The sequence below is a fragment of the Oncorhynchus mykiss genome, chromosome 11, assembly GCF_057628025.1.
Source record: "Oncorhynchus mykiss isolate SJ-2025 chromosome 11, ASM5762802v1, whole genome shotgun sequence".
Classification (NCBI taxonomy): domain Eukaryota; kingdom Metazoa; phylum Chordata; class Actinopteri; order Salmoniformes; family Salmonidae; genus Oncorhynchus; species Oncorhynchus mykiss.
The window spans coordinates 55962450-55984933 of record NC_143032.1 but is presented as its reverse complement, the minus strand read 5'-3'; the positions used below and the strand labels follow the sequence as shown (position 1 = coordinate 55984933).

General features: G+C 45.6%; 1 long non-coding RNA gene across 1 annotated transcript; it reads right to left on the bottom strand.

The window, feature by feature from the left end:
• Positions 1-3757: 3757 nt before the first annotated feature.
• Positions 3758-8371, bottom strand: LOC149979633 (uncharacterized). The gene is made up of 2 exons (XR_016484568.1): positions 8030-8371; positions 3758-5978 (listed from the first exon to the last, which is right to left on the bottom strand). It is a non-coding gene; the product is annotated as an uncharacterized LOC149979633 (long non-coding RNA).
• Between the last annotated feature and the right edge of the window lie 14113 nt (positions 8372-22484).

Below are 22484 nucleotides of genomic sequence, written 5' to 3'. Positions count from 1 at the left end.
AACGGAGAATCACCAACCGCCTCTGTCTCTATTGCGGGTCTGCTGGTCATTTTGTCACTTCATGTCCAGTAAAAGCCAGAGCTCATCAGTAAGCGGAGGGCTACTGGTGAGCGCTACTACTCCTGTCTCTCCTTCAAGATCCTGCACTACCTTGTCGGTCCATCTACGCTGGACCGGTTCGTCAGCTTCCTGCAGTGCCTTAATAGACTCTGGGGCGGAGGGCTGTTTTATGGACGAGACCTGGGCTCGGGAACATGACATTCCTCTCAGACAGTTAAGGGAGTCCACGGCCTTGTTCGCCCTGGATGGTAGTCCTCTCCCCAGGATTCAGCGTGAGACGCCACCTTTAACCCTCACTGTTTCTGGTAATCATAGCGAGACCATTCCTGGCTAGTTTGTCATAATCCTTCCATTAATTGGTCTAGTAATTCTATCCTCTCCTGGAACGTCTCTTGTCATGTGAAATGTTTAATGTCTGCTATCCCTCCTGTTTCCTCTGTCTCTTCTTCACAGGAGGAGCCTGGTGATTTGACAGGGGTGCCAGAGGAATATCACGATCTGCGCACGGTGTTCAGTCGGTCCAGGGCCACCTCTCTTCCTCCACACCGGTCGTATGATTGTAGTATTGATCTCCTTCCGGGAACCACTCCCCCCCGGGGTAGACTATACTCTCTGTCGGCTCCCGAACGTAAGGCTCTCGAAGATTATTTGTCTGTAGCTCTTGCCGCCGGTACCATAGTCCCCTCCTCCTCTCCCGCCGGAGCGGGGTTTTTTTTTGTTAAGAAGAAGGACGGGTCCCTGCGCCCCTGCATAGATTATCGAGGGCTGAATGACATAACAGTGAAGAATCGTTATCCGCTTCCTCTTATGTCTTCAGCCTTCGAGATCCTGCAGGGAGCCAGGTTTTTCACTAAGTTGGACCTTCGTAACGCTTACCATCTCGTGCGCATCATGGAGGGGGACGAGTGGAAGACGGCGTTTAACACTCCGTTAGGGCACTTTGAATACCGGGTTCTTCCTTTCGGCCTCGCTAACGCTCCAGCTGTCTTTCAGGCATTAGTCAATGATGTCCTGAGAGACATGCTGAACATCTTTGTTTTCGTTTACCTTGACGATATCCTGATTTTTTCACCGTCACTCCAGATTCATGTTCAGCACGTTCGACGTGTCCTCCAGCGCCTTTTAGAGAATTGTCTTTTTGTGAAGGCTGAGAAGTGCTCTTTTCATGCCTCCTCCGTCACATTTCTCGGTTCTGTTATTTCCGCTGAAGGCATTAAGATGGATCCCGCTAAGGTCCAAGCTGTCATTGATTGGCCCGTCCCTAAGTCACGCGTCGAGCTGCAGCGCTTTCTCGGCTTCGCAAACTTCTATCGTCGTTTCATCCGTAATTTCGGTCAGGTGGCAGCTCCTCTCACAGCCCTTACTTCTGTCAAGACGTGCTTTAAGTGGTCCGTTTCCGCCCAGGGAGCTTTTGATCTCCTCAAGAATCGTTTTACATCCGCACCTATCCTTGTTACACCTGACGTCACTAGACAGTTCGTTGTCGAGGTTGACGCGTCAGAGGTGGGCGTGGGAGCCATTCTTTCTCAGCGCTCCCTCTCTGACGACAAGGTCCACCCTTGCGCGTATTTTTCTCATCGCCTGTCGCCGTCGGAACGTAACTATGATGTGGGAAACCGCGAACTGCTCGCCATCCGCTTAGCCCTAGGCGAATGGCGACAGTGGTTGGAGGGGGCGACCGTTCCTTTTGTCGTTTGGACTGACCATAGGAACCTTGAGTACATCCGTTCTGCCAAACGACTTAATGCGCGTCAGGCGCGCTGGGCGCTGTTTTTCGCTCGTTTCGAGTTCGTGATTTCTTATCGTCCGGGCTCTAAGAACACCAAGCCTGATGCTTTATCTCGTCTCTTCAGTTCTTCAGTAGCCTCCACTGACCCCGAGGGGATTCTCCCTGAGGGGCGTGTTGTCGGGTTGACTGTCTGGGGAATTGAGAGGCAGGTAAAGCAAGCACTCACTCAAACTCCGTCGCCGCGCGCTTGTCCTAGGAACCTTCTTTTCGTTCCCGTTCCTACTCGTCTGGCCGTTCTTCAGTGGGCTCACTCTGCCAAGTTAGCCGGCCATCCTGGCGTTCGGGGTACGCTTTCTTCCATTCGCCAGCGTTTTTGGTGGCCCACCCGGGAGCATGACACGCGTCGCTTCGTGGCTGCTTGTTCGGTCTGCGCGCAGACTAAGTCCGGTAACTCCCCTCCTGCCGGCCGTCTCAGGCCGCTTCCCATTCCCTCTCGACCGTGGTCTCACATCGCCTTAGATTTTGTCACCGGACTGCCTTCGTCAGCGGGGAAGACTGTTATTCTTACGGTTGTCGACAGGTTCTCTAAGGCGGCTCATTTTATTCCCCTTGCTAAGCTTCCTTCTGCTAAAGAGACGGCACAAATCATCATCGAGAATGTTTTCAGAATTCATGGCCTTCCGTCAGACGTCGTTTCGGACAGAGGTCCGCAATTCACGTCTCAATTTTGGAGGGAGTTTTGCCGTTTGATTGGGGCTTCCGTCAGTCTCTCTTCCGGCTTTCACCCCCAGTCTAACGGTCAAGCAGAACGGGCCAATCAGACTATTGGTCGCATCTTACGCAGTCTTTCTTTTCGCAACCCTGCGTCTTGGTCAGAACAGCTCCCCTGGGCAGAATACGCCCACAACTCGCTTCCTTCGTCTGCGACCGGGCTATCTCCTTTTCAGAGTAGCCTCGGGTACCAGCCTCCGCTGTTCTCATCTCAGTTCGCCGAGTCCAGCGTCCCCTCCGCTCAGGCTTTTGTCCAACGTTGCGAGCGCACCTGGAAGAGGGTCAGGTCTGCACTTTGCCGTTATAGGGCGCAGACTGTGAGAGCTGCTAATAAGCGTAGAACTAAGAGTCCTAGATATTGTCGCGGTCAGAGAGTTTGGCTCTCCACTCAGAACCTTCCCCTTAAGACCGCTTCTCGCAAGTTGACCCCGCGGTTCATTGGTCCGTTCCGTATTTCTCGGATCATTAATCCTGTCGCAGTGCGACTTCTTCTTCCGCGATATCTTCGTCGCGTCCACCCGGTCTTCTATGTCTCCTGTGTCAAGCCCGTTCTTCGCGCCCCCGCTCGTCTCCCCCCCCCCCCCATCCTTGTCGAGGGCGCACCCATCTACAGGGTCCGTAGGATTTTGGACATGCGTCCTCGGGGCCGTGGTCATCAGTACCTAGTAGATTGGGAGGGGTACGGTCCTGAGGAGAGGAGTTGGGTTCCCTCTCGGGACGTGCTGGACCGTGCGCTGATCGATGATTTCCTCCGTTGCCGCCAGGTTTCCTCCTCGAGTGCGCCAGGAGGCGCTCGGTGAGTGGGGGGGTACTGTCATGTATTGTCATGTTGTGTCTTGTTTCTGTCCTTTCCCTTCACCCTGTCTCCCTCTGCTGGTCGTTATTAGGTTACCTTTTCTCCCCCTCTTTCCCCCAGCTGTTCCTTGTCTCCTCCTAACTACCTCGTCACCCCTTTTCCCACATGTTCCCTTTTTCCCTCTGATTAGTCCTCTATATCTCTCTCTGTTTTTGTTCCTGTCTTTGTCGGATTCTTGTTTGTGTTTTTCATGCCTGAACCAGACTATCGTCATGTTTGCTGCAACCTTGTCCTGTCCTGTCGGAATCTGCTGGTCCATCTGAGCCTACCTATGTTTTGTTATTAAAGAAGTTCTGTTTACGTTAATTCGCTTTTGGGTCCTCATTCACGCACCGTAACACCATTCTTGTTAGAAGCTGCTATAGACCACCAAGTGCTAACAGTCAGTATCTGGATAATAACAACCAGGTTCAGGTTAGCAGTCAACCCACCAGGGTATTTACAAAAAGCACAGGAATGAAATCATCAACATGTATCAATCACATCTTTATGAATGCTGAAGAAATTAGCTTTAAAGCAGTATCCAAATCCATCTGATGTAGTGATCACAATATACTAGCCATATCAACGAAAACCAAAGTCCAAAGGATGGGCCTAATCTGTATAAGGTCAGACAAAAAGTTTTGTAGGGATTCTTTTGTCGATGATGTAAAGAATATTTGATAGTCGGTGGTGTGTAATGAGGAGCACCTAGACGCTGCACTTGACAAATTTATGAAATTGCATGCACCCACTAAGAAAATTACTGTAAAAACTGTTAAATCCCCTTGATTGATGAGGAATTTAAAAATTGTATAGTTTAGAAGGATGAGGCAAAAGGTGTGGCAAATAAGTCTTGAGAAAATTGAGAAATCATGTGACTAAACTGAATAAAAAGAAAAATAAACTTTACTATAAAACAAAGAAATTATATAAACAAGATAGAAAAAAGCTTTGAAGAAGCTTATGAAATTTTGGGCAAAAAGTCAAACTCAGCTCCATCATTCATTGAATCAGATAGCTCGTTCATCACAAAACCCACTGATATTGCCAACTACTTGAATCAATTTTCATTGGCAGGATTAGCAAACTTAGGCATGACATACCAGCAACAAACGCCGACACTACATATCCAAGTAATAACAAAATAAAAAATGTACCTTTATTTAACTAGGAGAGTCAGTTAAGAACAAATTCTTATTTACGATGATGGCCTACACAGTATAACTGACCAAATGATGAAAGACAAGCATTATCATTTTTTCATTCCCTAAAGGTAGCGTGGAAGAGGTGAAAAAATGATTGTCTATCAACAATGACAAGTCACTGGAATCTGCCAACTTGGATGAGGATAATACCAGACGATATTGCCACTCCTATTTGCCATATCTTCAATCTAGGCCTACCAGAAAGTGTGTGCCCTCAGGCCTGCATGGAGGGAAGTAAAAGTAATTCCTCTACCCAAGAATAGTAAAGCCCCCTTTACTGGCTCAAATAGCCGACCAATCAGCCTGTTACAAAACCTTGGGAAACTTTTGGAAAAAATGGTGCTTGACCAGATACAATTATATTTTACAGTAAACAAATTGACAACAGACTTTCAGCACACTTATAGGGAAGGACATCCAACATGCACAGCACTTATTCAAATGACTGATGATTGACAAAGAAATTGATGATTAAAAGATAGTGGGGCTATTTTGTTCGAATTCATTGCGGCTTTTGACATTATCGATCATATTCTGCAGCTGTAAAACCGTATGTGTTTTGGCTTTACACCCCTGCTATATTTTGGATAAGAGTTACCTGTCTAACAGAACACAGAGGGTGTTCTTTAATGGAAGCCTCTCCAACATAATCCAGGTAGACTCAGGAATTCCCCAGGGCAGCTATCTAGGCCCCTTACTTTTTTAAATCTTTACTAATGACATGTCATGGCTTTGAGTAAAGCCAGTGTGTCTGTGTATGAGCATGACTCAACACTACACACGTAAGCTACTACAAATCCAAATCAAATCAAATTGATTTATATAGCCCTTCTTACATCAGCTGATATATTAAAGTGCTGTACAGAAACCCAGCCTATAATCCCAAACAGCAAGCAATGCAGGTGTAGAAGCACGGTGGCTAGGAAAAACTCCCTAGAAAGGCCAAAACCTAGGAAGAAACCTAGAGAGGAACCAGGCTATGAGGGGTGGATTTTTTGGCTCTTCTTCTGGCTATGCCGGGTGGGGATAATAACAGAACATGGCCAAGATGTTCAAATGTTCATAAATGACCAGCATGGTCAAATAATAATAATCACAGTAGTTGTCGAGGGTGCAACAAGTCAGCACCTCAGGAGTAAATGTCAGTTGGCTTTTCATAGCTGATCATTCAGAGTATCTCTACCACTCTTGCTGTCTCTAGAGAGTTGAAAACAGCAGATCTGGGACAGGTAGCACATCCGGTGAACAGGTCAGGGTTCCATAGCCTCAGGCAGAACAGTTGAAACTGGAGCAGCAGCACGGCCAGGTGGACTGGGGACAGCAAGGAGTCATCATGCCAGGTAGTCCTGAGGCATGGTCCTAGGTCGCAGGTCCTCTGAGAGAGAGAAAGAAAGAAAGAGAGAAAGAAAGAGAGAATTAGAGAGAGCATACTGAAATTCACACGTCAGGAACCAGCTCAAAGCCCCTAACAAAAGGGAGACAACGTGGAGATAAGGAGTAGCAAAATATATATTTATTAAATAAGTAACTAAGTATAATATACAATGGTGTGTGTAATTGGTAATCAGTAGTGTAAGTGAGTGTTTTGCATGCATGAATGTGATAATGCAGGGTGTTGAAAGATGGTAAAGCAAACAACCAAAAAACCACCAAGAAACACAACAAAATCTATAAAGGTGTCTGCATGGAGAGAGTCTCCTCCATGAATGGGGAAGTGGTGTATTTATCCTGGGACACACCGGGCCCAGGTGTTTCCCATGTAGCTGACGACCCTCCCAACTCCGCACACCGGCATCCTAATAAGGAAACAAGAACAAAGAGAGAATACGGCAGACAGAGTGGGAGGGTCGTCACATCACCCCCCATAAAACCGGGGACCAACAAGTACCCCGGAACAACATACCAGCCTCTGCGTCCCAAATTTATGAGAGGTTACACGTTCACACTTCCAATTTGCACTAACCAACCTCCTCCCCAGACCTCAGCAACCTTCGCACAGGAAGCAACATTTAAGAGGAAAGAAGAAAACAAGACCAGGAGGGAACAGACAGGACAGAGAGAACATGACAATACGAAAACAATGGTCAGTCACGTAAATATTTAGGAACAGGGCGCACGAAAGAGCGCATCAGCAATCACGTTTTCAGTCCCCCGGATGTGCCGCACATGGAGATAGAATTATTGTAAAAAATAAACACCATCTCATTATCCTCTGGTTAGGACACATCCTGGACGTCAAAAAAGTGAGAGGGTTATGGTCGGTGTAGACCACAATAGGTACTACCCCCAACCCGACATACACTTCAAAGTGTTGTAGCGCCCAAATGAGTGCTAGCGCTTCCTTTTCAATAACCGAATAGTTCAACTGATAATCGTTAAACTTTTTGGAAAAGAAACTATCTGGCCTCTCATACCCAGACACATCTGCTTGCAGCAAAACTGCACCTGCCCCCACATGACTGGCATCCACCTGCAAGGTAAATGACAAATCCACGCGAGGAGCAGCCAGCACCGGAGTTGAGGTAAGCAACCTCTTTGCATCTTCAAAAGCGTGTTGACAATGAGTAGACCAAACGTAAACAGCCTTAGCTTTCAGCATATCTGTCAAGGGAGCGACCACAGTAGAGAAGTTATTACAAAAACTACGGTAATAACCAATCATGCCCAAGAAACGCATCAGTTCCCTTTTAGTAGTTGGTGGTGGAAAAGCATCAATAGCTACAACTTTTGCCCGAACAGGACGCACTTCACCCTGCCCAACCACCTTTCCAAGGTATGTAACGGTTGCCTGCGCAAACTCACATTTAGCCAGATTGATCGTGAGGTGATCCGCAGCCAGACGTTCAAACAAGGCTTGAATACGGGACAGATGTTCTTCCCAAGTATCTGCACATATCACTACATCATCCAAATAAACAGCACACCCGGTCAGACCGGCGACAACCCTGTTCATAAGTCGCTGAAAAGTGGCAGGTGTATTACGCAGACCGAAACTCATAACCGAATACGAATACAGACCAAAGGGTGTAATAAAGGCAGAGATTTCACGTACCCTAGTCGTCAGTGGCACCTGCCAATAGCCTTTAACAGATCAAATTTGCTCACAAACTTAGCTGCACCGACTTGATCAACACAGTCCTCCATCCGAGGACGAGGAAATTAATCTGGCTTTGTGACACTGTTTACCTTAGTATGTACAAAATCGGTTTGTTCCATCCGGTTTACTGACCAAGATACAGGGAGAAGCCCAACTGGAGAAAGAAGGCTCTGCTATCTTACTCTCCAGCATGTACCTGACCTCAGCATCCAGACAACGCAGTTTCTCTGAAGAAACTCTATAGAACCGCTGACGAATGGGGTCAGCATCTCCAATGTCAATATCATGTTCTATTAAGTTTGTACGTGTAGGTGTATCAGAAAACAAACCTGGAAATCTCTGAATCAGACCGACCATCTCTTTCCCCCCATCAACAGGTAGGTGAGTGAGAAGACTGTCTAAAATGTCCAGTGTCTCTGAATTTTTCAATCTACCCTGCAATATACAATTGTCAGGACCAGGAACATCTTCCTCCTCATGCACAGACCTAGCATGACAAGGAAACAACGGTATCAGCCAAAAGGATAGGTTTTACCGTCCTCTGTAGACTCCCACTGTTCAGTCTCAGAGGAACGTGCATAATAGGGTTTTAACAGATTTACATGGCACAGCTGGTATGCCTTCCTCTGTTCAGGAGTGGCAACTAGATAATTTCGCTCAGTGTACTGGCGCACCACTGTATATGGACCTTGAAACTTGGCTTGAAAAGGAGAACCAACAATTGGCAGCAGAGCAAGAACCTGGTCACCCGGACTAAAGTGACGAGGCTCAGTTTGGCGATCAAATATGCCCTTCATTCTCTCCTGTGAAGATGATAACTTCTCTTTAGCTATTTCACTAACGGCATACAGGCGTCGCCGGAAATCACACACATAAGATAACAGGGACTGAGGAGGCTCGGGAGACTTCCAGTCATCCTGGAGAACAGATAAAAGTCCACGCACCCTATGTCCAAACACAAGGTCATTTGGACTGAAACCCGTGCTCTCCTGTGAAACCTCCCTAGCGGCTAACAGTAACCAAAGCAACCCCTCTTCCCAATCCTTATCCATCTCAGTACAATAAGCTCTCAACAAAGACTTAAGTGTTTGATGGAAACGTTCCAGTGCTCCTTGACTTTGCGCGTGATAGGCGCTAGACAAATTGTGTTTAATATGGAGCTGTTGAAGAACCTGACTAAACAGACTAGAGGTGAAATTAGATCCTTGATCACTCTGAATGACCTTAGGGATTCCAAACAGTGAGAGAAACTGAGTCAAAGCTTTTAACACAGACTTAGTCGTGATAGAATGGAGAGGATAGGCAGCAGGAAACCTAGTGGTGTGACACATCACAGTGAACAAGTAACTACTACCCTTTTTAGAACGAGGCAGAGGATCCACACAGTCAATAATCAGATACTCAAAAGGTTGGCTGAGTACAGGAATAGGAAACAATGGTACCGGCTTTAACAGCTTGATTAGGTTTTCCAGTTAATTGACAGGTGTGGCAAGTTTTGATAAAATCAGAAACATCCCTCTTTAATCTAGGCCAAAAGAAATGTCTTAATATGCGATTGTAGGTTTTCATCACCCCCATATGTCCAGCAACGTCATTGTGAGAAGTTGCCAACACCAACTCACAAAGCTTAACTGGTACAACAACCTGACTAATTGCCTCCCCCAGAAAACAACTACCATGAGACACCCACTTTCTCATCAGGACATCCTCTTGGAGAAAATAGCCATGGGCGACATCTCCAAACTGTTCCACAGGCACAGTTTGGTCACGCAACTCTTCTAATGTGGGGATCATCCCGTTGCGCATTGATTAGACCTGAGCGGGTTACAGATAACGGGATAACAGGGAAAACAGTGACATACTTCTTTGTATTATTATCATTAGTCGGCGCAGTGACCAGTTCGCCATGGCTCATAGAACGTGTTACTGCACACGCAGAGAACATCTCTGGGAAACTCTGTACACTCTCATCAGGAATCCCAACACAAGACGGCTTAGTGGAAACCACTAGAGATGGAAACACGACAGGCCATACACGCTCACTAGCCACGGGGGACAACGAGTCCTCAGCAGAGGCTGGCCCAGTGGTAACTTCAAGAATACCACTCTCCATCAGATTGGCCTTCAATATCAACCTTATAGAATTCTTTAGACGTTTATCACTAATTTCAACCATGTAGTGTTCAGCGACCTTCAACAGCTGTTCTTTAGTACCTAGTTCTAACAATTCCTCTGATGGAAAGCGAATTAACTCATCTACATAAGATGCCATAGTTACAACAACAACAAAAAATTCTCGCTCTTCCCCTCTGCTGAGCACACCAGACCACAACCAGAGAAATGACAATCACCCTGAGCACCACAGAAGAGAGATGAGATATGGAGCTTCCCCAAAACCTACAGTAACTCAACCCTAGTCTTCATGCGGATTTGCGGTGGGTATTTACGCACTGTAGCCTGCTGGCAAGGAAATAAAACTCCCCAGCATGCTGGCAAATTCCACCAAGCCACGGATGTGCCCCCGAGACAACTGCTCAGTCCACAGACACCACACAAAAATAACAAACATTAACCATGCCCAACATATTCCAAAAATGAAACACGTCGCTAAGCCTATCAGGGGAAAAAAAGCTATAGCTCCAGATAGCAAGTTCCACTACCCTACCCAAATCTCCCACCGAGGTACACAGCTGATTACTCACCTCCTCAGACTGATGTCCCAACAGAAAGTAGAACAAGAGTTTCCAGGCTAGGCAGGGCCTGGAAACTAACCATTATCTCTCTCCAACGCAGCACACAAACCAAACAACAAAAGCAACCAATACTGGGCCTATCAAACTCAAACAAACAAAATATGCAAACCAAACACATACCTCCACAATCTACCAAACCAATATGTTCAAAAAATCCCGGATGAGCCAACCCAGACGCCCCCCTTACTACAGCGACTGAAATGACTGCAACACTTAACAAAGAGCTGCAGGTATTTTCACAATGGGTGACAAGGAATAAGTTAGTCCTAAATATTTAAAATAAAAAACTCAACAGCATTGTACTTGGTACAAATCATTCATTAAACCCTAAACTTAATCTTGTAATGAATAATGTGGAAATTGAGCAAGTTGAAGTGAATAAACTGGAGTAACCCTGGATTGTAAACTGTCATGGTCAAAACATGTTCATACAACAGTAGCTAAGATGGGCAGAAGTCTGTCCATAGTAAAGCGCTGCTCTGCCTTCTTAGCAACACTATCAACAAGGCAGGTCCTACAGGCCCTAGTTTTGTCGCACCTGGACTTCTGTTCAGTTCTGTGGTCAGGTGCCACAAAGAGGGACTTTGCAAGGGACTTTGGACTTTGGAAAATTGCAATTGGCTCAGAACAGGGCAGCACGGATGGCCCTTGAATGTACACAGCATTAATAATATCCATGTCAATCTTTCATGGCTCAAAGTGGAGGAGAGATTGACTTCATCACTACTTGTTTTTGTAAGAAGGGTTGACAAGCTGATTACACCAAGCTGTCTGTTTATACTACTAGCACACAGTTCGGACACCCATGCATACCCCACAAGACATGTCACCAGAGGTCTCTTCAAAATCCACAAGTCCAGAACAAACTATGGGAGGCGCACAGTACTAGATAGAGCCTTGACTACATGGAACTCTATTCCACATCAGATAACTGATGCAAGCAGTAGAATCAGATTTAAAAAACAGATAACAAAACACCTTATGAAACAGCAGATACTGTGAAGAGACACACATACTGGTACAGACACACGCATATGCACACAAACGCTAGCACACACACTACACACGTACATTGTAGTATTGTTATATGGTGGTATTATACATTTTGTATTGTAGATATGTAGTGGTGTAATAATTTTATATGATGTACTGTTTTATCTTTGGTTTTTATGTGTCATGTAAGAGCCTTAATAATTTTTCATGTTCAAAATTATGCACTCTCCTCAAACAATAGCATGGTATTCTTTCACTCTAATAGCTACTGTAAATTGAACAGTGCAGTTAGATTAACAAGAATTTAAACTTTCTGCCAATATCAGATATGTCTATGTCCTGGGAAATGTTCTTGTTACTTACAACCTCATATTAAATGCATTAACCTATGTTAGCTCAACCGTCCTGTGGAAGGGACACCAATCCCGAAGAAGTAATGTGTTTGGACCCCAGGAGGAAGGCAGCAGCTAATTGGGATCCCTAATAAATACAAATACAAAAGTGGGAATGTTCCTCAACTGTGAACTTTTTCAAGGATACATAATGGAAAATAGTTTATCTTATGACCCTTTTACGTTCATATAAACCATTATTCAATCAAGCTTAATAGGCTTACAATTTGGCAAGCACGAATGACTATCTTAAAATATACAGTTGAATTCAGAAGTTTACATACGCCTTAGCCAAATACATTTAAACTCAATTTTTCACAATTCCTGATATTTAATCCTAGTAAAAATGTCCTGTCCTAGGTCAGTTAGGATCAACACTTTATTTTAAGAATGTGAAAAAATTATTCTGGCCCATTCCTCCTGACAGAGCTGGTGTAACTGAGTCAGGTTTGTAGGCCTCCTTGCCCACGGAAGCTTTTTCAGTTCTGCCCACAAATGTTCTATAGGATTGAGGTCAGGGCTTTGTGATGGCCACTCCAATACCTTGACTTTGTTGTCCTTAAGCCATTTTGCCACAACTTTGGAAGTATTCTTGGGGTCATTGTCCATTTGGAAGACCCATTTGCGACCAAGCTGATGTCTTGAGATGTTGCTTCAATATATCCACATAATTTTCCTTCCTCATGACGCCATCTATTTTGTGAAGTGCACCAGCCCCTCCATGTCGATATAGGACTCGGTTTACTGTGGATATAGATACTTTTGTACCTGTTTTCTCCAGCATCTTCACAAGGTCCTTTGCTGTTGTTCTGGGATTGATTTGCACTTTTCGCACCAAAGTATGTTCATCTCTAGGAGACAGGACACATCTCTTTCCTGAGCAGTATGACAGCTGCGTGTTCCCATGGTGTTTATTCTTGCTTACTATTGTTTGTACAGATGAACGTGGTACCTTCAGGTGTTTGGAAATTGCTCCCAAGGATGAACCAGGCTTGTGGAGGTCTACAATTTTTCTTTAGGAGGTCTTAGCTGATTTCTTTTGATTTTCCCATGATGTCAAGCAAAGAAGCACTGAGTTTGAAGATAGGCCTTGAAATACATCCACAGGTACACCTCCAATTGTCTCAAAATATGTCAATTAGCCTATCAGAAGCTTCTAAAGCCATAACATCATTTTCTGGAATTCTCCAAGCTGTTTAAAGGCACAGGCAACTTAGTGTATATAAACTTCTGACCCACTGGAATTGTGATACAGTGAATTATAAGTGAAATAATCTGTCTGTAAACAATTGTTGGAAAAATTACTTGTGTCATGCACAAAGTAGATGTCCTAAACGACTTGCCAAAACTATAGTTTGTTAACAAGAAATGTGTCCAACCTAAGTGTATGTAAACTTTAAACTTTACTTTAAATATACAGACAGACAAGGGCACAAGCCAACACTTTAATTTACAGAATAATTTACCAACACAGTATTTGTGTTTATTGAGTCCGCCAGATCGGAGGCAGTAGTGTTGACAACGCGTTATATTGATAGGTGCGCGAATTGGCTTATATTGGTGTCCTGCCTGAGAATTCCAAATGTTGCAAGTACTTTAAGGTTTCAGGGAAAATGTATGGGAGTAAAAAAGTACATATTTTCTTTAGGAATGTAGCGGAGTAAAAGTAAAAGTTGTCCAAAATTATAAATAGTTATGTAAATTACAGATACCCAAAGTAGTACTTCAAAGTATTTTTACTTAAGGACTTTACCCCACAGCGGGTCTGTGTGAATGGTTCTCTGCTTTCTTGCAGGTAAATTAACACTTCCATTGTTGAACACCTCCTTAATTTCAAATGTACACAGACCCATGGTTTAAAGGCCCAGTGCAGTAAAAGTGAAGATACCTTAATAGAAAATTACTCTATTAAAGTGGAAGCCACCCAGTAAAATTCTACTTGAGTAAAAGTCTAAAAGTTTTTGGTTTTAAATATACTTAAGTGTCAAAAGTAAATTGAATTTCTAAAATATTCTTAAGTTTCAAAAGTAAAAGTATAAATAATTTAAAATTCCTGATATTTAGTAAACCAGACTGCACTATTTTCTTGTTTTTTAAATATATTTATGGGTAGCTAGGGGCATACTCCTACAGTCAGACATACTGTAATTTACAAACAAAGCATGTGTGTTTATTGAGTCCGTCAGAACAGAGGCAGGTGGGATGACCAGGAATGTTCACTTAATAAGAGCATGAATTGGACCATTTTCCTGTCCCGCTCAAATGTAACGAGTACTTTTAGGTGTCAGGGAAAATGTGTGGAGTAAAAATAACATTATTTTCTTTGGGAATGTAGTGAAGTAAAAGTAAAAGTTGTCAAAAATAGAAATAGTGAAGTAAAGTACAGATACCCATAAAATGACTTAAGTAGTGCTTTAAATGATTTTCACTGAAGTAATTTACACCACTGGGAATATTACTTTGAAATTGTGAAAATTATGATAATGCCCTTTTAGTGTAAGAGCTGTTTGAAAATACCGCCAGACATTTCAACCTGTTTTAGTTGGGAGGGAGTTTTGGACTGCTTGGTTACATCACCAGGCTGTAAATGAGTTAATAGACCAATAAGAAAGAGAGTTCCATACCTATCTGCCAATAACAGCTATTTTTGTTACGGTGCGTGAATGAGGACCCAAAAGCGAATTAACTTAAACAGAGCTTCTTTAATTACCAAACATAGGTAGGCTCAGACGGACCGGCAGATTCCGACAGGACAAGACAAGGTTACAGCAAACATGACGACAGTCTGGTTCAGGCATGAAACACAACAAACAAGAATCCGACAAGGACAGGAGCAGAAACAGAGAGAGATATAGGGACCTAATCAGAGGGAAAAAGGGAACAGGTGGGAAAAGGGGTGACGAGGTGGTTAGGAGGAGACAAGGCACAGCTGGGGGAAAGAGGGGGAGAAAAGGTAACCTAACAACGACCAGCAGAGGGAGACAGGGTGAAGGGAAAGGACAGAGACAAGACACAACATGACAGTACATGACAGTACCCCCCCCACTCACCGAGCGCCTCCTGGCGCACTCGAGGAGGAAACCTGGCGGCAACGGAGGAAATCCTCGATCAGCGCACGGTCCAGCACGTCCCGAGAGGGAACCCAACTCCTCTCCTCAGGACCGTACCCCTCCCAATCTACGAGGTACTGGTGACCACGGCCCCGAGGACGCATGTCCAAAATTCTACGGACCCTGTAGATGGGTGCGCCCTCGACAAGGATGGGGGGGGGGGGGAAGACGAGCGGGGGCGCGAAGGACGGGCTTGATGCAGGAGACATGGAAGACCGGGTGGACGCGACGAAGGTATCGCGGAAGAAGAAGTCGAACTGCGACAGGATTAATGACCCGAGAAATACGGAACGGACCAATGAACCGCGGGGTCAACTTGCGAGAAGCCGTCTTAAGGGGAAGGTTCTGAGTGGAGAGCCAAACTCTCTGACCGCGACAATATCTAGGACTCTTAGTTCTACGCTTATTAGCAGCCCTCACAGTCTGCGTCCTATAACGGCAAAGTGCAGACCTGACCCTCTTCCAGGTGCGCTCGCAACGTTGGACAAAAGCCTGAGCGGAGGGGACGCTGGACTCGGCGAACTGAGATGAGAACAACGGAGGCTGGTACCCGAGGCTACTCTGAAAAGGAGATAGCCCGGTCGCAGACGAAGGAAGCGAGTTGTGGGCGTATTCTGCCCAGGGGAGCTGTTCTGACCAAGACGCAGGGTTGCGAAAAGAAAGACTGCGTAAGATGCGACCAATAGTCTGATTGGCCCGTTCTGCTTGACCGTTAGACTGGGGGTGAAAGCCGGAAGAGAGACTGACGGAAGCCCCAATCAAACGGCAAAACTCCCTCCAAAATTGAGACGTGAATTGCGGACCTCTGTCCGAAACGACGTCTGACGGAAGGCCATGAATTCTGAAAACATTCTCGATGATGATTTGTGCCGTCTCTTTAGCAGAAGGAAGCTTAGCAAGGGGAATGAAATGAGCCGCCTTAGAGAACCTATCGACAACCGTAAGAATAACAGTCTTCCCCGCTGACGAAGGCAGTCCGGTGACAAAATCTAAGGCGATGTGAGACCACGGTCGAGAGGGAATGGGAAGCGGCCTGAGACGGCCGGCAGGAGGAGAGTTACCGGACTTAGTCTGCGCGCAGACCGAACAAGCAGCCACGAAACGACGCGTGTCATGCTCCCGGGTGGGCCACCAAAAACGCTGGCGAATGGAAGCAAGCGTACCCCGAACGCCAGGGTGGCCGGCTAACTTGGCAGAGTGAGCCCACTGAAGAACGGCCAGACGAGTAGGAACGGGAACGAAAAGAAGGTTCCTAGGACAAGCGCGCGGCGACGGAGTGTGAGTGAGCGCTTGCTTTACCTGCCTCTCAATTCCCCAGACAGTCAACCCGACAACACGCCCCTCAGGGAGAATCCCCTCGGGGTCAGTGGAGGCTACTGAAGAACTGAAGAGACGAGATAAAGCATCAGGCTTGGTGTTCTTAGAGCCCGGACGATAAGAAATCACGAACTCGAAACGAGCGAAAAACAGCGCCCAACGCGCCTGACGCGCATTAAGTCGTTTGGCAGAACGGATGTACTCAAGGTTCCTATGGTCAGTCCAAACGACAAAAGGAACGGTCGCCCCCTCCAACCACTGTCGCCATTCGCCTAGGGCTAACCGGATGGCGAGCAGTTCGCGGTTTCCCACATCATAGTTACGTTCCGACGGCGACAGGCGATGAGAAAAATACGCGCATGGGTGGACCTTGTCGTCAGAGAGGGAGCGCTGAGAAAGAATGGCTCCCACGCCCACCTCTGACGCGTCAACCTCGACAACGAACTGTCTAGAGACGTCAGGTGTAACAAGGATAGGAGCGGATGTAAAACGATTCTTGAGGAGATCAAAAGCTCCCTGGGCGGAAACGGACCACTTAAAGCACGTCTTGACAGAAGTAAGGGCTGTGAGAGGAGCTGCCACCTGACCGAAATTACGGATGAAACGACGATAGAAGTTCGCGAAGCCGAGAAAGCGCTGCAGCTCGATGCGTGACTTAGGGGCGGGCCAATCAATGACAGCTTGGACCTTAGCGGGATCCATCTTAATGCCTTCAGCGGAAATAACAGAACCGAGAAATGTGACGGAGGAGGCATGAAAAGTGCACTTCTCAGCCTTCACAAAAAGACAATTCTCTAAAAGGCGCTGGAGGACACGTCGAACGTGCTGAACATGAATCTGGAGTGACGGTGAAAAAATCAGGATATCGTCAAGGTAAACGAAAACAAAGATGTTCAGCATGTCTCTCAGGACATCATTGACTAATGCCTGAAAGACAGCTGGAGCGTTAGCGAGGCCGAAAGGAAGAACCCGGTATTCAAAGTGCCCTAACGGAGTGTTAAACGCCGTCTTCCACTCGTCCCCCTCCCTGATGCGCACGAGATGGTAAGCGTTACGAAGGTCCAACTTAGTGAAAAACCTGGCTCCCTGCAGGATCTCGAAGGCTGAAGACATAAGAGGAAGCGGATAACGATTCTTCACTGTTATGTCATTCAGCCCTCGATAATCTATGCAGGGGCGCAGAGACCCGTCCTTCTTCTTGACAAAAAAAAACCCCGCTCCGGCGGGAGAGGAGGAGGGGACTATGGTACCGGCGTCAAGAGCTACAGACAAATAATCCTTGAGAGCCTTACGTTCGGGAGCCGACAGAGAGTATAGTCTACCCCGGGGGGGAGTGGTTCCCGGAAGGAGATCAATACTACAATCATACGACCGGTGTGGAGGAAGAGAGGTGGCCCTGGACCGACTGAACACCGTGCGCAGATCGTGATATTCCTCCGGCACCCCTGTCAAATCACCAGGCTCCTCCTGTGAAGAAGAGACAGAGGAAACAGGAGGGATAGCAGACATTAAACATTTCACATGACAAGAGACGTTCCAGGAGAGGATAGAATTACTAGACCAATTAATGGAAGGATTATGACAAACTAGCCAGGGATGGCCCAAAACAACAGGTGTAAAAGGTGAACGAAAAATTAAAAAAGAAATGGTTTCACTATGATTACCAGAAACAGTGAGGGTTAAAGGTAGCGTCTCACGCTGAATCCTGGGGAGAGGACTACCATCCAGGGCGAACAAGGCCGTGGGCTCCTTTAACTGTTTGAGTGGAATGTCATGTTCCCGAGCCCAGGTCTCGTCCATAAAACAGCCCTCCGCCCCAGAGTCTATTAAGGCACTGCAGGAAGCTGACGAACCGGTCCAGCGTAGATGGACCGACAAGGTAGTGCAGGATCTTGAAGGAGAGACAGGAGTAGTAGCGCTCACCAGTAGCCCTCCGCTTACTGATGAGCTCTGGCCTTTTACTGGACATGAAGTGACAAAATGACCAGCGGAACCGCAATAGAGACAGAGGCGGTTGGTGATTCTCCGTTCCCTCTCCTTAGTCGAGATGCGGATACCTCCCAGCTGCATGGGCTCAGCACCCAAGCCGGCAGAGGAAGATGGTAGTGATGCGGAGAGGGGGGCAACGGAGATCGCGAGCTCCTTTCCACGAGCTCGGTGACGAAGATCAACCCGTCGCTCAATGCGAATAGCGAGTTCAATCAAGGAATCCACGCTGGAAGGAACCTCCCGGGAGAGAATCTCATCCTTTACCTCTGCGCGGAGACCCTCCAGAAAACGAGCGAGCAAAGCCGGCTCGTTCCAGCCACTGGAGGCAGCAAGAGTGCGAAACTCAATAGAGTAGTCTGTTATGGATTGATTACCTTGACATAGGGAAGACAGGAGCAGAAACAGAGAGAGATATAGGGACCTAATCAGAGGGAAAAAGGGAACAGGTGGGAAAAGGGGTGACGAGGTGGTTAGGAGGAGACAAGGCACAGCTGGGGGAAAGAGGGGGAGAAAAGGTAACCTAACAACGACCAGCAGAGGGAGACAGGGTGAAGGGAAAGGACAGAGACAAGACACAACATGACAGTACATGACAATTTTGCTCCACTCAGACCACTACCAGAAAATCTTAGCTAAATTATTACTTGAGAAATTGCTCTTTGCTAAGAAGTTCCTTTGTTTCTTTTTGACAATTTTAATTGAAAACAATTACAGTATGGTACTTAATTGTTACTCAGAAATGATTTGATATTAAGATAAAAACGGCTGCATTGGACCTTTAGCCAATCCAAGCTGCTCTACAATGGCATATCATCAGAGATGCTTCGGCTTGCCCAGTGATGTGTAGAATAGGCTATATTAATTATTGTAGGCTAAGGGAGAGGTCAAAATGCACACAATAGTTACCCGGGGGAAATGGGTATTTATCTAATTTAGTCCATTGGAGGGTCATGTAATTTGTAATCGATGAAATGTCACATTGCTCTGAAATTAGTTGCTTATTATAGTATATGATGTGTGCCCAATGATGCCCCTGATTCCTGATTCTCTGCAGCCACGCAATATAAAGTGCACCTAGTGTGGTCTCAATAAAATAAAATACAGTAGAGGAGAGCCTACAGTAGGGGAGAACGAGGTATGTTGTCACACTTTTCACGCTGTCTAACATTTACTGCGCACAATACATCACAATGGAATAAATGAAAGATGGAAGTATTGGGCACATATTTTGTATTCATTACATCTTCATATCTTATTTCAGTCCGGAGTTGTAGACCGTTAAATAGAGAGTGTGCACTTACGATAATTTTCCCCATCAGCGGGTAAATTGTCACACTACATCGGGTAAATTGTCACATTGGATTATCAACAAATAAGAACACAACGAATTGATTGTTATTATCAAAATAAAAACAATCATGCCTAGAGAATCTGGCAAATCATGTATTTCAATCAAAACAATAATGTTGGCAGAGCACACATTAATTAAGTGGTACAGCCACTTTACTTTGAACTTTGAAATCGAACGTTCTCTGTCGTGCACATAGATACACAGTAATTGTTGGAATCGAAATTGAATGTAATGCTGCAGATAACTTGCTTAAATGTTTAAAGTCTTAACATAACAGACGTGGTGTTTAAACACACTAATGCACTAATGCACAGTTTTGTAACAGCCTATACGACACACATCCATATCAGACTAATCAGACTCATCTTCAGAGTCACAGTGCTGGCACACATAAATTGCCTGGCCTGAGGTGCAAGCATCACGGGCCCATTTGTTGCATCTCACACACTTCACCCAAGTCTCCTTTGGAAGGCTGTTTGAAAATGGCTTCACACAGATGAGGCAGAAGCAATCCTCTTCATCTGATGATGACTCTTCTACCATTTTTCTTTTTTTAGCTGCCGCCTTGTTCTTTGCAGTTCCAGATTTTGACTCCTCCCCCTTGCTTCCCTTTCTTCGGAAACAGCCTTTTGCTAGATTGTGCCTTATTCTTTTCCATTTCGACTGCCTGGTTCACTGGTGTATCAGTTATAATTGCCGTTTTGCGCCGTTTTCTTCCTTTGCAAGCTGGTTTTTGGGGCCAGCTTTTGGATTTGGCCGGATGTCCTCTGGAGTTGGTAGTCTGCTGTCAGCTATGGGATTGCTGGGCGAGGGTGAGCTGGTGCTAGCATAAGAACTGGGGCAAGTCTGTGTCTGAGCTCGTGCTAGGCAGGGTTGGAATGGTGCTGGGGCCTGGCAGGTTGGTGCTGGGGCCTGGCAGGGCTGAAATTGTGCTGGAGCCTGGCAGGTTGGTGCTTGGGCCTGGCAGGGCAGGGTTGGTGCTGGGGCCTGGTAGGGTTGGGTTCTGAATGGGTCGATCTGTAACGTAGGATGGCGCAAACTCGGTTTCCAGAAATACATCCCTGTTGTAAGGTTGTACCCAACCACCCTAAAGCCAGTCTGAATGTTCAAGGGGGTTGCAGCCAGAGGATAGGCGATTGCCACAATCCCAGGAATGTTATAACAGCATAATTATGCCATTTTCTTTGGCATAATTGAGTCCATCAATGGACAGATGAGACTCGTGGTTATCCAAAGAGAGTAAACAGGGCTTCCACTCCGAGCTGGACTTTTCTTTTTCTGTCCACATTGGCGCAAACTTCAACTAGTGTGCCACAGCAAACTTGTAGGCAAGTCTTCTGACCTCACTTGGCGAGAGACCAAAATAAATGTCAGCTGACCTAGTAATGCACTGAAAAAGCTGTATGTCCAAATCAGGTGAAAAAAACCTGCCGTGGCTTTGAATAGACAACCACTTGTTGGCGTGGCTGTCTGACTTTCAACTTCTTCTCTGGTAACGTTTTGACAATACGGAGTCAGAGTACAGTAATTCATGTAAAAATCCTTCACTGTAATCCTGATTGATTTGTTCTGCAACTTCACCTGCCTCACTGCCTTTAACATTATGGCAGGTGATGTGCTGCCATTCTCTGTTTTCCTTTTATAATTTCTAACCATCTTTCTTCCCTTCCCCTATTTCTTTCTTTCCTTCCTTCCTTTCTTCTTTCCTTCAAAAACACATTTCCTCACTGCAATGACATATTCATTACAGGCTTATTACTCCCACCTCCATGTCTACTATCCTTGTTGCCACAATGCAATTCATAACACCACACTAAATCCATGACACTGTATAAAGCAGTTTGTGTGTGTGTGGATATACCGTCTCATACAGTAGGCATGTAGTGTTAGTACACACACACACACACACACACACACACACACACACACACACACACACACACATGCAGAGCCTGTCTTCTGTAGCCCAGGGATATGTCTGCTGCTCTGAACTATGCGTATATATAATAATCATTTACAATAACATTTAAAACAATTATCAGAGCTGATTACACAATATCACGATATTTTTGAGCATGTCCCATGTGTCTATGTATACTGGGGCAAGTTGTCACGTGTGAAGATTTACCCCAAGGCAATTGAGACAACTTGCCCCAAACTGACCTGTGTGCTAATGTTGGCTAAATCTCAAGGTTAGCTCAACATAGGACTGCAGCTAAAGTATCAAAAGACATGTTATTGTCTCCTCTACTCAGTGCAAAATTATAACTTTGAACATTCATACCTAACAAAGTTTTATTGCATAAAATGTAAAGTGCCATTTTTTTACTTTTGAAGGGGAAACTAAGAAACTTGTGCTCACCTCAGATTGGAGTGACCTTACACGTGAACAGGAAGTTGACCATAGAACATGTAGTCAAACAAAGTAGCTATTTGATTTTTGAGATAGCGCCTCTAGTGTTGGAGGTATGAACAGTTTGACAATTTACCTGTTTGACAACTCACCTCGCTCTCCCCTACCTGTGCAATGCGCTGAACTATGCATGCTGCAGTAAACTAATTGTGTTGCCATGACTAAGTATAGCTACACTAAACACACACACACACACACACACACACACACACACACACACACACACACACAAGCTAGCCCTGTTGTGCAGCCTGCACGGTCTCTGTCTCTCCCTGGTTTGTTTAAAATAACAGCTGACCACCAAAACCTGTCTGTGTGATATGTCAGACTTGCCACAGCAATGATACTATGAAGCCATCGAAAATGTTTAAACAAAGCATCCACATCTCAAGGATAAAAACAGACAATTTATTTGAACAAAAAAGAGATGGTCAACAAAACAAAAATGCTGCACAATAATGTCACA